Source organism: Hyaena hyaena, unplaced genomic scaffold, assembly GCF_003009895.1.
Source record: "Hyaena hyaena isolate Hyena2069 unplaced genomic scaffold, ASM300989v1 scaffold_56, whole genome shotgun sequence".
In the NCBI taxonomy this organism is placed as follows: Eukaryota; Metazoa; Chordata; class Mammalia; order Carnivora; family Hyaenidae; genus Hyaena; species Hyaena hyaena.
The window spans coordinates 1,898,702-1,913,805 of NW_024080688.1; the positions used below are offsets into that span (position 1 = coordinate 1,898,702).

At 43.6% G+C, this 15,104-nt stretch overlaps 1 protein-coding gene across 4 annotated transcripts in view; it reads left to right on the plus strand.

Moving 5' to 3' along the window:
• Positions 1–15,104, plus strand: part of VGLL4 (vestigial like family member 4) — a 162,894-nt gene that overhangs the window by 81,590 nt on the left and 66,200 nt on the right. The gene's annotated exons all lie outside the window — the stretch shown is intronic.

Below are 15,104 nucleotides of genomic sequence, written 5' to 3' on the forward strand. Positions count from 1 at the left end.
TATTTTCAATACAAAGTTTGTTGTTCCGGATCTTAGCCTTCAGGGTTACTGTGGGGGAGGGAAGGCGGTGAAATATAAACTTAAAAGTTTGCTTTTTGCTTGCAACATATTAACTCTTCCAATTTTTAACTCTTGATTATATGATTGTTTTTTTATTTCTGTTGTGTTTGCTTTAGAGGAAGAACTTCCAGCACCAAGTAAACATTAAAACATGTTGAGTTTCTTTCTTTCCCTGCTTTGATACTTATTTTAAACCTACCCTGTGGACAGTATTTATGCTGTATTGCAGTCAGTGCTTTGGATTTTCACGGAGAGGGGAACAGAAAGTTACAGTGAGTTTTTGTTTTCGGGAGCGATTGTCCCAAACAATGAAGAATTTTTCTATTCAGTTTAGGGTACTAGAAGGGCACTGGAAAGGCACAAAGCACAGACTGGCTCTTTGTCTGATTTCCCATTTCCTGTACAGCACAGAGAAAGTCCTGACATTGAAGGATGTTCCCTCCACACTTCAGTCCCTTGTGGAAGTGATTGCACAACGCACCAGAAAGCTAAATTGAAAGAAAGAAAAAGACCTACTCTGAATTCTTATTGTTTATTACCTCCTGCTAAAACCATGAGGTGTTTCCCCATTGGCTTGTAGTGTTTCAAGCAGTCTCTGCGAGTAGGAAGAAGAAAAAAAGTGATTTTTTAATCTGTTGGAACATTATCTACGTGCGTTTTGAAAAAGTGGTAATGGCCTGGGTTTGAGTGGCCGAGAGGCATCTCCGGGGGAATTCGGCTGGGCAGGAGGAGTGTTTTTTTGTTGTAACCACAGACAAATAGAGGAGGAGACCTCTCCTTTCTGATTCAGGACGGGCAGTGTCCATGTTTTCTCTTAATAGTGAACTGGATGTTTCTTTTGAAAAACAAAACATTGAAGAAACTTGCATTTTTCGTGTAAAAATTTCAGGCCTGTTGTCTGATCAGTTGAAAACGAAACCTTTCCCCTTCAAGGAAAATAAAAGCTCATTCATACTGTTTGTACTCTGTGGGTAAAGATCTCCTACTTCAGAATTTTTTTAAAGATACATATTTTAAACTCCTGCTTGTTCCATTAAAGAGATTTTTGGTAAATTGCTTTCTCTGAATCTGCTGCTCTGAGGATCCTCTTTCCTCTGAAGTCACTCATTTAAAAGGCAGACTGGGCCTGTTCCTTGTGAAATTAACATGCTGTAGTTTTTTAAACTTTTCTTTTTTCCAGGGAGCAGGAAATGAAAACTTTGAAGGCAGTATCTGTTGGCTTGTCTTTGTCGGAGTAATACGATATTTTCAAAACAAAACGTAATCATCAGCCTAAGAGAGGAACATAGGGATTGTGAGGAAATTGATACCACATTAATTTTTTATCTCTCCAGTTGGAGGTAGTGGGGGAAAGCTTATGGAAAACTTGTCCAGGTTGATTGGATGTTCTGTAGAGCGTAATACTACTCGAAAGTAGTCTCCTTGCAGCCTCCCTCTTCATTTGGCAGGAAGAAACTTTGATTTTGAAAGTTGAGTAGATATGTAGGATGATTTGCTATAGTCTGTTTGGTTTAAACATCTGCTATTTTCCTTACTACGAAAGTTAACATTATTTTAACACCAAAATAAATACACAGGAAATGAAGAAAAGCACAGCAGAATTTGAGTGGTGTTTATAGAGGGTAGTTTATGCCCTGGTGGTTTTCTTAGTATAAACACTGCACACATCTGCTCTGAACTCAAAAGGGTGTTTTTGAAGATAGATAGACATAAATCTCAGATGGGATTTTTTTTTTTTGTAAGAAAAGTAGGAATCATCTTTTTCCTTAAGTGCAATACTTGGGAAATATTCTTATTAAACATAGCAGCTCACCAGCATTCCAGGGAAGTTATTTGGAAAATGGAATGTACAGTTGCTGCACAGCATTTGATCTCACTTAGGGCACAGGCGAGTTTTACATCTCTTAAGACTAAGGGACAGTTTAATTTTCTGAAGTTTCAAGATGTTGATGGTTATTCTTATTCTCTAGGTTAATTATACCAGATTCCTGTGTATTATACACGCCTGACTCTGCTAAATAAACCATGTGTCTGCGCTGTCTTTCTTTAGCCTCTGTGGCAGTGTTTCCACAACTAGATCTTTTTTAGCCAATTACGTTGTAGCACGCAAGGCCTTTGTAAAAACCCCATGCGGGGAGTGACTCTAAACGGCTCAGATACGGCCTCGGCATGGTGACTGCTCTCTGGCACCTGACTTTCACCGTAGTCCTCTGTAAGCATAATTGAGAAAGGAAATAAAGGAAGAAATTAACCACAAATAGGTTTGGGGTGGGGGCCCCTGGTTGGAGAAGGAGAAGATTGGCAAAGGACAGAAGGAATCTCAGTTTGGCTAGTTTCTGGAAACCGATTACCTTCATTGGTAATGAGCAAATTAGCAGAACTCTGCCTGCGTTAATGTGTCTCTTCACTTTATGGTTTGTTACCACAGCCCTCAACAGTTAACTTGTGGCCCTATTGGATGTTCAAATTATACCCGCTCAAACCCCAGTTTTGCCTCAGTCTCCATGAAAAGGCAGAGGCCAAGCTCAGCCTTCATTTTGGCCCGTGAACTCCTGAGAATACTCCACCAGTAGACTGGGAAGCCTCATGAAGGTAGGGCCCTCCCACTTGGTGACTTCCGTACCCTGGGGTCCTGCCTTGGTGCCTGATTTGGCTCCCAGGAAGTGGCTGACTCAAGAACTCCGTGAAATCTCTCCAGTGGCAGGATAGTCACTACTGTATAACCTAGCACTTCATCATAGAAATCTCGTGTTCTCCAAGTATCTAATAATCACAGCGCCGCACAGGGCCTTGGGTCTGAAGACATTTGACTTTCACTTGTTTGTTTGTTTTGGCCAAGGAAACTGAGGCCCAGAGAGGTACGTTGTCCATTCAAGTGTATTCAGGAAAGTGTGTAGCAGAAATGAGTTGTGGTGAGGATTCAGTGGTTTTGATTAGTCTCTGATTTTTCCACGGCACTCCTGCCTCCAAAATGATTTTACGTCTTGTCTTCTTAGTTAGTAGTTCCTCTGTGACAGGGTCTGTGCTTGGTCCCGGGGCCCTCACAGCCCCCAGCACACAGCCAGCCTGCCCTGGAGGCCTCACTGTTCTGAGGCCACCTGCCATCAAGGTCCCCAGGCTGTGAGAACCCTGGGGGAAGGGCCGTGTTGCAATGGGCACCCCTGGTGCCCTGGTCCTTAGGTTTGCTTGCTTTCTTTCTGACTGTGCAGGGCAGGAGGCCAGGCCCCGCGTAACAGGCCGCTTCACCAGGAGCCTTTTCCCAAGGGAGCAGGGACGGGGTTAGACCATCGATTTTTCTCAAGATGGCTGACGGGTGTCTATATAATCACCGGTGCTGAAAACCTAGGTCCTCAGAAATGTGCTTGTGGTTGGCCGTGGCTTGAAGCTGCTGTCGGTGATACTTTAATTATGGGTTTAGAGCCATTAGTGTGTGATTTGGTAGAAGAGTTCTCCCCCTTTAATTTAATGGTGCGATTCATAGTGGGAGAAAGTAGGGATAGTTTGTATATTGCAGTCATCGGGAAGCTTAAGAGAAGAGTATTCGGAGTTCCTCAGGTTTTAAGCTGTTCATTGTTCGAGAACATAATTATCGCTTATTTCATCACAGGCTGCACTTAAATTAATTTTCTGGAATTGGGAGGAAAATGCACACAGGGGTTGAGACGGGAGACTCTGCCAGGGGCACCAGCAAGGTGGGGTGAGGGGTTTCTTTTGTCTTGTGCCGGCTGACCAGCAGCAGCTTCGTGTTCTTTGTCTAATGAGTTCAGAGACGTCAGGAAAACTTAGAGCACGGGGCACTGTGGAGGTGAAAAGGCCACAGAGCAGAGCCACGTAACCCGCCACCCCCCCCTTCCCCAGCCCCACGTATCAAGTGACCGGCTCTCGATCCAGGGGTGTATTCCCAAGTAGAACATCTGCAACTATTTTGCTGTGGAAATTCGTTTTACTTTAGCATTTTATTTGCAGGAGAGGGTCAGGAGTGAGGAGGGGGAAAGAGGGAGAGAGGAAGAGGGACAGGGAGAGGGGAGGGGGGCGGGGCTGGAGGGGAGGGGAGTGGAGGGGGAGGCAGAGGGGAGCTTGATTAGTAAAACATGCCCAGGTGAGCCCAGGAGAGCTCCTGCAAGGGATCTGGCCAGTTCCTATTTCTTCAAATTACAGCTTGTGAAGGGAAGGTGTGATTAAAGCCTCCTTCTTCCCAGCTCCCCACCCTTGTTCTCTTCTCTCCTCTGGAAGGATTATTTTACTTGGCTGTTTATCTCCTGGAGCCTACACATGGCTTTGTTTTGGAAGGTAGATTTCTCTTCCTTCCTTCCTCCTTCCCTTCCCTGTTGTCTGCATGGTCTTCTATTCCTGGGGTGTTTGGGTTTGTTGCTGTAAAGATTTTTTTAAACGTGCCATAAGATACAAAACCACACACACACACACACAAAACAAAAACCCTCAGCATGTGAGAAGATGCAAAAGCTCTCAGTGTAGCCTTGTTCTGCTCAATTGTGAGGCTGTTGCAGAAAACTTGGTTTTGTCTGAAGAAATTGGATCCAGACTTAGCACTTCTGCGTGTATACAAGTACATAAAACCAGTCTTACCGGGGATAGTTTCTGGCTGGATCTGTTTTATCTCCTTATCTGAGCATTTATTCAGTGACTGTTTATGTTTCGTGGTATCTCTGTATGCACGTTGAGCTCATTGGAAGTATTTCCTCGCCTTGTTCAGCCACATCAGTTTGCCCTACAAAATAGTCCCTCTCCCTCTTACGTGTTTTAATGAACTCCTGTATCAGCCCCCCCACACCCTCCTCCCCCAAAACCTTTAGCCATGGACACCTAATTTTGAGAGCAGAGTCTGCAAATGATTTTACTTTCTCCATTTGTTCTCTCTCTGCCTTCCTGAATGTTATGTGGTCTGCTAAGTTCTAAGGAGTTATTTCCAACAGTTTGCTGTTATCTTGCGGCCTTTTCTGCGCTCCCTTCCCCCTTTTGAAAAGAATGCTATAGATTGGTTTTAATTTCAGGGGTGTTTTATGCAGACTACGTTTAAATCCTAACAATGTGAATTACTACTAGTTGAAAAATGTTTGTTTCCCTTAAAGATCTATTCTTAAAGTTACCTCAAATTCGTTGTTATTTAAATGATCTTTCTGAACTCTTTAATGTTTTACTTGTTTGTTTGCAAAGAAGTCTCTAAGCGTGAGGAACTGAAGTATATTCAGTGAGTGAGTGCAGAAAACTCAGTCTTGTCCTTTCCCGCTCAGTACCCATTCTCTTACACGTGTATGGAATGCTTGTGTTCTGTGGGAATGTGTTAAGTCTTGGGTCATCTCTCTCTCTCTCCACGTTTTTATTTTGAAATGTGTCACATGTACATAAACATGCATAAAACATATGTGTGGTTTAAAAAGGATCAACCGTACGATCACCACCGTGGCAGGAAATGATCAGTTCCCTCCTTCACGCATTCTCTCCATGTCACATTCCTCCCAGCCCCAAGAGGTCATCACCACGTTTTCTCTTGGGTTTTTTTTTTTTTAAGTGTTTATATTTTGAGCCCTGTATAATCAGAATTATTTTCTATGTCTTCTTTTATGCCTTGCTTACAAGATTTTGTACAGTGGACTTGTCTTTGTCTTTTCCATATGAAGACGGCTTGCCTTCGGGTGTGGGGAACCTTGGCTGCAGAACATGTCTGGGCGCCCCAGCATCCTTGATCACCTGCCGCTGCTCACTGTCTGATAAACAGAGCCGGGGCGCGTTGGTCCAAACTTTGTTTTCAGCCAGTGTTTTGTTCACAGTGTTCATCACCCGTCAGAGCCTTCTGCTATCCAGGGTGTGATGGGAAACTGTGTTTGGGAAAGTCTGCACTGTTTTGGAGAATGAAGAGTTGGGGAACACTTGAGAAAACCTACCTTAATTAGGATCTGAACAACGACTTTCGTTCTGCATTAATAAGCAGTTTGCTTAAAGGCTGAGACTTGTTACAAGTCAACCTTGTTGTGCTGCCAGATTTCTTTGGATGTTACTCCAGGGACTTTCAGATACCCAGAAAAGGCTTAAGTGGCTCCAGTATCCAAACAATACTCTACATTGTAGAGAGGTGGCCGTCCGAGGGCAACAAAGATCTGAAACAATCGTCTGCATTATGCAGCATCTAAAATTATGAATGAAAAAGAATCACCCGTATGTATCGCTCTTGATTTTTATTTTATATCTGTTTTGCGTGAAAATAGTTGCCTGTTAATTGTTCTTGGCTAATGATTCGATTTTAATAGAGTGAATTCCAGAATTTAATGATTTGTTGTAGATGCATTCTGCCAAGCAATTTAGCAAAGTTGTTTACACTGCCCCAAGTCCAGCTGGACGGGGTAAGCCTGTGCTTCTTCCCTGATAACAGTTGAGGGAGTGATGAGTGCAAATTTCTGGACACTTTCCCCCCTTTGAAAACAAACACATCTTCCATTATGTGGCAGTGCTATTAAAGTGACAAGGGATTAATTTAAAATTTTAATTTAATGTCAGCATCTCTTTCCTGTACCCATTTTCTCCTATTCTTAACTACGTGTGTCCTTTTAAACGATTGTTGTTTTTCTGATGAGCAACTGATAAACTATTGGCTGACCCTAAAGAGAACCCTTGTTTTTATTTCCCTGCTTAAAAGCGATGACCTTTTTGCCAAGGCCCATGAGAGGGCTTTGAGTAGCTTTCTTTAAAGGAATATGCAGTAGCAGCTGTACCAGGCTCTGAGTTCTACTGAGCAGAGGGCACAGGAAATGGAAAATAGTAGTCATTCTCGGGATAAAACCTATAAAATGTTTTGCAGCACTGCTCTACTGAATTCAGCATTGGGAACAATTACCACCAGTTTCTGGAGACCACGATGGGAGCCCTTTTTTCTCTAATGTGCTTTACACCAGTAAGGGGTGGCTGATGTTGGTAGAGGAAGAGGTGGAGTGGAGTTCTAGACCAACAGCAGACCCCAAACATTGCTCTCGGTGTCCGGCAATAAATATACTACACATACACGCCGTACTTGGTTCTATATTTTGTACAACACAGAGTAGGAGAGGCCCCCTTACAGAGCTGGAAGCGTCCTTACACATCCTTTAAGGAGAAAATAGAAGAACCACCACATCATCTTCCTTTTCCACCTGCAGACTCTTCTGAATCTAACTCCATTTTTCTTCTCTTTCCCTTCGGCTCGCTAAAAGGCTAATTTTAATTCTTCTATTGGTGCTCGCTGGTCCCAGCCCTTCTGGCCTCAGGGACTTTATGATCTGGTTCTTTTCCTGATTTCCCCTCTTCCACTCCTGGTTCTTTCTCTTCATCATGTGCTCATGCACACAAGTCTTTCCCTGCCGTGAAACAAAACTAAACTCATCCCTAAATCTTTTGCCCCCCCCCCCCCCCCCCCCCCCCCCCCCCCCCCCCCCCCCCCCGCAGCTCTTAGACTCTTCTTTGCCATCCAACTTTTTGGAAGAATGTGGTCAACCTATTTCTAGTTCCCTTCAGCCCAGTCTGTCCTCAATCCACTGTTCTCTCATTTCTGTTCCCACAACTCCACCAAAGTTGTTCTGGACACGGCCACTGAACGCTATCCTTCGTGGAAGGGTGAGTGGACATATTTTAGCCCCTACCTGTTGAACCTTTTAGTACCATTTGGTGTTGATTCCTTCCAAAATCTTGAAATTCTTCCATCCCTTGGCTCAGATCCTTTTTGAGTATGCCCTCCATTCGGAGCATATGGTAAGTGACATAGATGGGGGGCTTGTACGACTCCTGGGTTGGTAGGAGGGTATGAAAGAATGAGGCAGGCTGATAAACATTCAAAGCAAACAGACTGTGGCTGCAGCTTGAGAACAGATTGGAAGGGAAGAAGGAGGGAATATAGAAATAGGAGAGAATGTGAACCTGTTAGCAGTGGTTTAGGCAAGAGGTGGTGGAAACCCAGAGTGTGGTGGTCACGGAAAGGGAGAGTAGTAGACGAACCAAGGAATATTTCGAGAGTAGACTGACAGGAAGGACATGGTGAGAGATGAGAGCAGGGGCTGGGGGAGAAGGCACAGAGGATGCTGAGGGTGCCTCCTAGGTTTCCGGCTCGGCCAGGTGAGCGGAGGCTGCTGCCTTTTGCAGCGATGGGAGAGCAAGGGAGAGGACTGGGTTCTGGGATGAGATCATGAGTTTCGTTTTGGGTATGTTGAGTTTGAAGGACCTTTGAAATTTCAAAGAAGAGCTAAATATCTTAAGGTTGGGTGTATGGACCTAGAGTGATATTAGTTTGGGGTGGAGAGTAAGTGAAGCTCTGGGCAAGAATGGTCACCAAGGAACAGAGAACACAACGAGACGGTGAAGAGGTTCTGGGAACTCTTCTCCTAGTTAGGGCTCCATCCGTTTTTGTTTTAATTCCTGAAACAGCCCCACAGCTGACCCTTGCCTGCCGTCTTGTTCCCGTCTAGGCCTTTATTCATTATATGACCAGAGTGCCGTCCCTTACGGACCGGGCCAGCCTTACTCTTGCATTATTCCTTCCCCCACGCCCTGTCATCCGACTACAGTTGACCGTCAAGCAACATTGCAGGTTAGGGGCGCCTGTCCACCCTCCCCCGGGCACTTGGAAACATGCGTGTAACTTTTGACTTCTCCAGAACTTGACTCCTAATAGCCTGCTGCTGACTGGAAGCCTTACTGATAATATAGACAGTAACTGATGTACATTTTGTATGTTGTTGGCATTATATGCGGTCCTCTTACCATCAAGTAAGCTAGAGAAAAGGAAATGTTAACAAAAAACCATAAGGAAGAGGAAGTATTTACAGAACTGTACTCTATTTACTGGGAAAAACAAACCACCTAAGTGGACCCGAGCAGTTCCAACCCATGTTGTTTGAGGCTGAGCTGTATTTCCTGTGAGTGGACCGTTGTCTCTCTCTCAAGTCCCCCTGTTCTATGTCTTGCATTTTACTAGTCTCTCAAGTGCAGAGTCTTCTGGAAAGTGACACTCCTCACCTCTACCTTTTTAGCTGGGTTAGGTGTTGTGTTTGTGTTTTCATGGCATGCCATGCGTGCTTCTGTCAGAGAACTTGTCTCCCTTTGTTATATACTCGCCGTCTGCCTCGCTATAAGCTCGGGAACGAACTCGATCTTTCATCTCTTTGTTCTTAGCACCAAGCCCCGTGGTGTCTACTGACGTATGAATCTACTCCGATGTCTTTGTTAAAGAGAGAAACATAGAAATCGTGTGGTTGACCCAAGGCTACTCCATTAGTTGGTAGCACAGGAGACTTGGTTAACTCTTAGGTTGTCCTTGGAGGAAGGGATGGCAGCTGGGAAAGGAGGGGTAAGAAGGAGAGGAGAGGAAAGAACTCTCTTGAAGGCTCTGTTTCTCTATAGAAACACTGCAAATGGACTGGTTGGTTGTAAATAACCGCTCCTATTCTTGTTTTCTGGTTTCTACACTCTGGATGGTCTAGTAAGTAACTGATGATTTATGGGAAAATACTTAATGCCTGTTGTGTGCTAGACACTGCCGTGTGTGTGTGTGTGTGTGTGTGTGTGTGTGTGTGTGGCGGGGGGTGTAGCTGCTAAGAAAACAGGCGGCGATACCAGATTTTTGGAGCTACATTCTGGCAGCAGAGATGGACAGGTACATAAAAAAGATAATTACAGATTATGAATTGCTCATTATTATAGGTTGATGTCTATTAGCTGATTTACTGTTTGAAATCGTTATATCCATACTTAGAAAGTGACTGTTCTTATTTTTAAGCTTCAAAGTATAGATTTGAGTGGATGATTTATTTCCCTCATGATTCTGTGAAGGATTTAAAAGTATATTGAGGAGGGGCATCTGGCTAGCTCAGTTGGAAGGGTGTGCGACTCTTGATCTCCTCGGGGTTGTGAGTTTGAGTCCCACGTGGGGTGTAGAGATTACATTAATTAATTAATTAAAAATATATTGAGGAAGCTTTTCGAAAATTTCCTTTGGAATTTTAGAAGTTGAATCTTTTTACTTGGCTTAAAAAAATTTTTTTTAATGTTTATTTAGTTTTGAGAGAGAGAGAGAGAGAGACAGAGTGTGAGTGGGGTAGGGGCAGAGATAGAGGGAGATACAGATTCTGAGGCAGGCTCCAGGTTCTGAGCTGTCAGCACAGAGCCTGATGCAGGACTCGAACTCCCAGACTGTGAGATCATGACCTGAGCTGAAGTTCGATGCTTAACCGACTGAGCCACCCAGGCGCCCCATCTTTTGCTTGGCTTTTCAACTATGGCCGGAGAGTCAGACTGCCTCACTCCATTCTACCTGTTATATCGAGAAATAAAATTTATTGTAGTATTATCAGCTTTTTCTTTAAATTTATAAAAATATTTATTTATTTTTGAGAGAGAGAGAGAGAGAGAGAAACAGAATGTGAGGGAGGGAGGGGAAGAGAGAGAGACACACACAGAATCTGAAGCAGGTTCCAGGCTCTGAGCTGTCAGCACAGAGCCCGACATGGGGCTTGAATTCCCAGACCGCAAGATCGTGACCTGAGCAGAAATTGGATGCTTAACTGACTGAGCCATCCAGGTGCCTCTCAACTTTTTCTTTAAAAAAAAAAAAAAAAAAAAAAAAAGTCAAAAATTTCTTGGGTCCTAAGAGGAATAAAATCTATTTAGAATTAAAAACTTCAGTGAATTTGTAAGAGACTTGATTGTATGTTCTTCTTAAAACTATTCTGATTAGAGCTTTAAAGTTCTTGCCCTGAATAGAATAGATCCTCCAACACGGGTGCGGGTGCGGGTGCGGGTGTGTGTGTGTGTGTGTGTGTGTGTGTGTGTGTGTGTGTATTTTTATTGTGTGCTCTTATTTTGTGATGAGAGTATTTGGGGAGGGTTGGATAAAATGTAGACCTTGGACTTCACATGTCTAATGTAGACTACTGGGATGTTCTGTCTGTTCAATTTTTGTTTTTCTTCCTTTGTTTTTATTGAGGCATAATTGATTACGGTGAAATCTTAAGGGCATGGCTTAAAATGATTTTTCCCCCTATAATTATACCTTTTGTAGGAACCCAGATCAAGATCTAGAACATTTCCATTACCCCATAGTGTTCCTTCATGTTTCCTTGGACAGGCCGCTCCCCTCCAAAGAGAGCCACTGTTTGGACTTCCATAGTCATAGATTAGTTTTGTCTACTTTTGAGTTTCATATAAATAGAATGAAACTCCCACTTGGGTGCTCAACATAGTATTTTTGAGATAAAGCCATGTCGTACTTTCTTCCTCTGTGTTGCTGTGCTGTGGTCCGTTGTGTGAGTATGCCACGGTGTTCTCCATCTTCTGAGGTTGATGGATTTGCATTCCTTCCAGTTTTAAATTGCTCTAAACATTTTTTGGTGGTAAAATAAACATATGCTAATATTTGTTATCTCAGCCATTTTTAGGTGTACAGCTCTGTGGTATTCGTTCACTTTGTGGTACAGCCTTTTTCGTGCAAGCCTTTTTGTGGACATACGCACTCCTTTCTTTTGGACAAGTACTAATATGTGGAATTGCTGGGTCATTTGGATCTGTTTAACTTTGTTTTAGAAACTCTCCTCTGTTTTCCAGAGGGGTCAGGCCATCTTTCTCTTCTACCAGTGTTGTATAAAGTTTCCAGCAACAGTACACCCTCACTGGTGCTTGGGTTCGCCCGCCTTCTACATTTCAGCTTTGCTGGAGGTTTATGGCCAATATTAAGGTGTTTTTCATTGTTAACTTAAAATTCATTCCTTGTTGGAATACTTGTTTTTACATTGCTGTTTGGTACTATGTGCAAAACATATTCTTAACTTTTGATGGCTTTATCGTCCAAGCTGGAGGCTGGAATATGTGTATATTTTTTGTCTAATTTCAGACAGAGGTAGTGATTTTGGTATTGTCAAAGGAGGGGTTGTTTTTCCAAATGGATGAATCCAAGCCGTGGAAACCAGCAGGCAGCTAGATTGAGGGATGTGAACAAACACCAACGTGGCACAGAGGACTCTTTTCTGGGAACGCGTTTCCTTTAGCGTAGTGTTGCTTTATTTCGTACTTGGTGATGATTCATCCAACCACTGGCCTGTTAAAATAAAGCTCAGGGAATACGCTCTCTTAGCTCCAGTTTTATTTCTCTTCTGGTTTGCCTCCCATCCCCTCTGTAGGTTCTTTTAATTCCTCCCCTCCTCCCCCTCCCCCACTTTGGAATATTCTTCCTGCTCCTTTCCAGCTATGTGAATTCTGTATATCCTTCAGCGGGGAGCTCAGCCTCCCTCTGTGAAACTGGATCTGAAACTTCTCATCGGCAGGAGTTGTGCTTTGTGCAGCCTCCCCAACCCTCCATGCCCCACACGGCGCCTTGTTCTCTTTCGTGTGTGATGATTACGCCCTCCTCTTTTCCTGTAGTGTTTGTAGCCTGTGACATTTATTTGGCAGCTGTATCACCTTGTGTTTTGTTATCTTTAATGTAAATAAAGTGCGACATTAAAAGCAAACAAATGTAATAATTCACACATCTGAATTAGCAGGGTGTTCAAACTTGTCTTCACAAGAATGACCTCGGAAGGTCACACATCTAACTGAGCATGGTGGTGATCTCACTCTCAGAACATTGCTGGTTGTTGAACTTGCCTTCAAGGTCTGAGGTATATGCTTTTGAATATATTATATGGTGGCTGCTGATTGTATACATACGTATACTTGAATGTATATACACAAATGTGTATTGTATGTCATGTCTTAAATACACACACACACACACACACGACAGTTTGAGTATATATATGACATTCGTAGAGTACTTCCTGTTGGCCAGGCACAGTTCTATGTAAGTATGCTTATATAATGATCTAGTTTTTTTTGTCCTTCCAAAGTCAGTTCCACACGTGGGGTTGGAAAATACCTTTTAATGAGTGACAGTTTTCTTTGGAATAAGTAGGTTCACATCATTCTAGAGTGAGTACTTTGAACATAATAAGACTCCTTTGAATGTTTGACAGAAACTTTTAAGTGCAATTTCCCAGCCATCTAGGATAGGAAATCACTACCTCCAAAGTGTAAGTTACCTGAGGGCAAGGGGTCTGGCACCCTTTATTCTCTGCCAGTAACACTTGTTCTTGTTTGTGACCATGGGATGCACTAAGTAAACGTGTGATGATGTGAGATCATAGAGCCCTTTTGTTCTTTTTAAAGTATTTATTTATTTTGAAAGAGAGTGAGAGTGCACATGAGCTAGAGAGGAGAGAGAGAGAGAGAGAGAGAGAGAGAGAGAGAGAGAATGAGAGTCCCAAGTAGGTTCTGTGCTATCAGCGCAGAGCCCCATGTGGGGCTCAGTCACACAAGCTGGGAGATCATGACTTGAGCCAAGATCAAGAGTCAGATGCTTAACCACCCCAAGGAGCCACCCAGGCGCCCCTGTGGAGTCCTTCTTTGAGAGGGCTGAGATTATTTGATTATTAAACTGGGTAGACTGGTAGGCTCTGGCTTTGTCTTTATTCTGTTCAGCTTTCCTCCCTGATTTGTATTTCCTGCAGTGAGGCCGTTGGTGACCTTCTAGCAGCCTGTTCTTCTCTTTACTTTATGGAAGATGTGAGTGCCACTTAGTTCATCTGTCAGTGATTTTCTGTAGAATAAACCTTCCTTTCCCATCGAAGAGGTGGGATCATCATAGCTCGGAGCCATCACACTGCTGTCAAGAGGGCAGCCTGGGAAGTATGCATGGCACCTTCAAATACTCATTACTGCCTCATTATGGTTATGAAATCTCCAGATATGCTAGATCTGATGTGTCACGAGGAAATGAAACTTCACATTCCTTCCTTTCCCAGGAGCTTGTCTTTAAGTAACAAGAAGAGAATGAGAGAATATCTGCTAACCTGGGTGACACTTAAATACTCATCTACCCAGTGGCGCCTGGGTGGCTTAGTCGGTTAAGCGTCAGGCTTTCGCTTAGGTCATGATCTCGCGGTTCGTGGGTTCGAGCCCCGCGTCGGGCTCTGTGCTGACTGCCAGCTCAGAGCCTGGAGCCTGTTTCAGTCTGTGACTCCCTCTCTCTCTGACCCTCCCCTGCTCACGCTGTCTCTCTCTCTCTCTCTCCTAGAAATAAATAAAAATATAAAAAAAAAAATACTCATGTACCCATATGGCGACTCCTGTTACTTTGATTTTGTGTCGTATGTGTGTAGGCTGTTTTTGGGTTTTTTTGGTGCATCTTTTTTCTTTGTGTTCAGGATTTCCCTACCATGTTTGATTTGCCTCATTTTATTTTAATTATTTTTTTTTTTAAAAATATTTTTATTTATTTCTAGAGGAGAGAGGGAGAGAGACAGCATGAGCAGGGGAGGGTCAGAGAGAGAGGGAGATACAGACTCTGAAATAGGCTCCAGGCTCTGAGCTGGCAGTCGGCACAGAGCCTGACACGGGGCTCGAACCCACGAACCGCGAGATCATGACCTAAGCGAAAGTCGGACGCTTAACCGACTAAGCCACCCAGGCACCCCTTATTTTATTTTTAAAGTGTTTTTACTTTGAGAGAGCTATAGTGAGCATGGGAGGGGGAGGGGACAGAGAGAGAGAGAGAGAGAGAGAGAGAGAGAGAGCGCGCGAGCGCGTGTGCCCAAGCAGGCTCTACGCTGTCAGCACAGAGTCTAATGATTAGGGGGGCTCCATCTCAGGAACAGAACAGTGAGATCATGACCTGAGCTGAAATCAAGAGTTGGACACTTAGCCGACCGAGCCCCCAGGTGCCCCAGTTTACATCATTTTAGGTATCATTGCAGCTGTAGCAGTTGCTTAACCGACTCTTACAAGGCCCAGGGCTCCCTGAGAATCTTGTACAGAATAACGAGCAGCCGTATTTACTCACCTCATTGTTGACTCTGTTTATGCTATAGCTTTTTAAAGGTGACAGTTATTTTAAACTTCACTATTTTTAAACAAAATCCACTTTTGTAAAGTGTTACAACTCTGTGGTTTCAGTATATTCACAGTTATGCAGCCATCACCGTGATCTAGGTTGAGGACATTTTCATCCCCTTCCAAAGCAACCTTGTACCTAT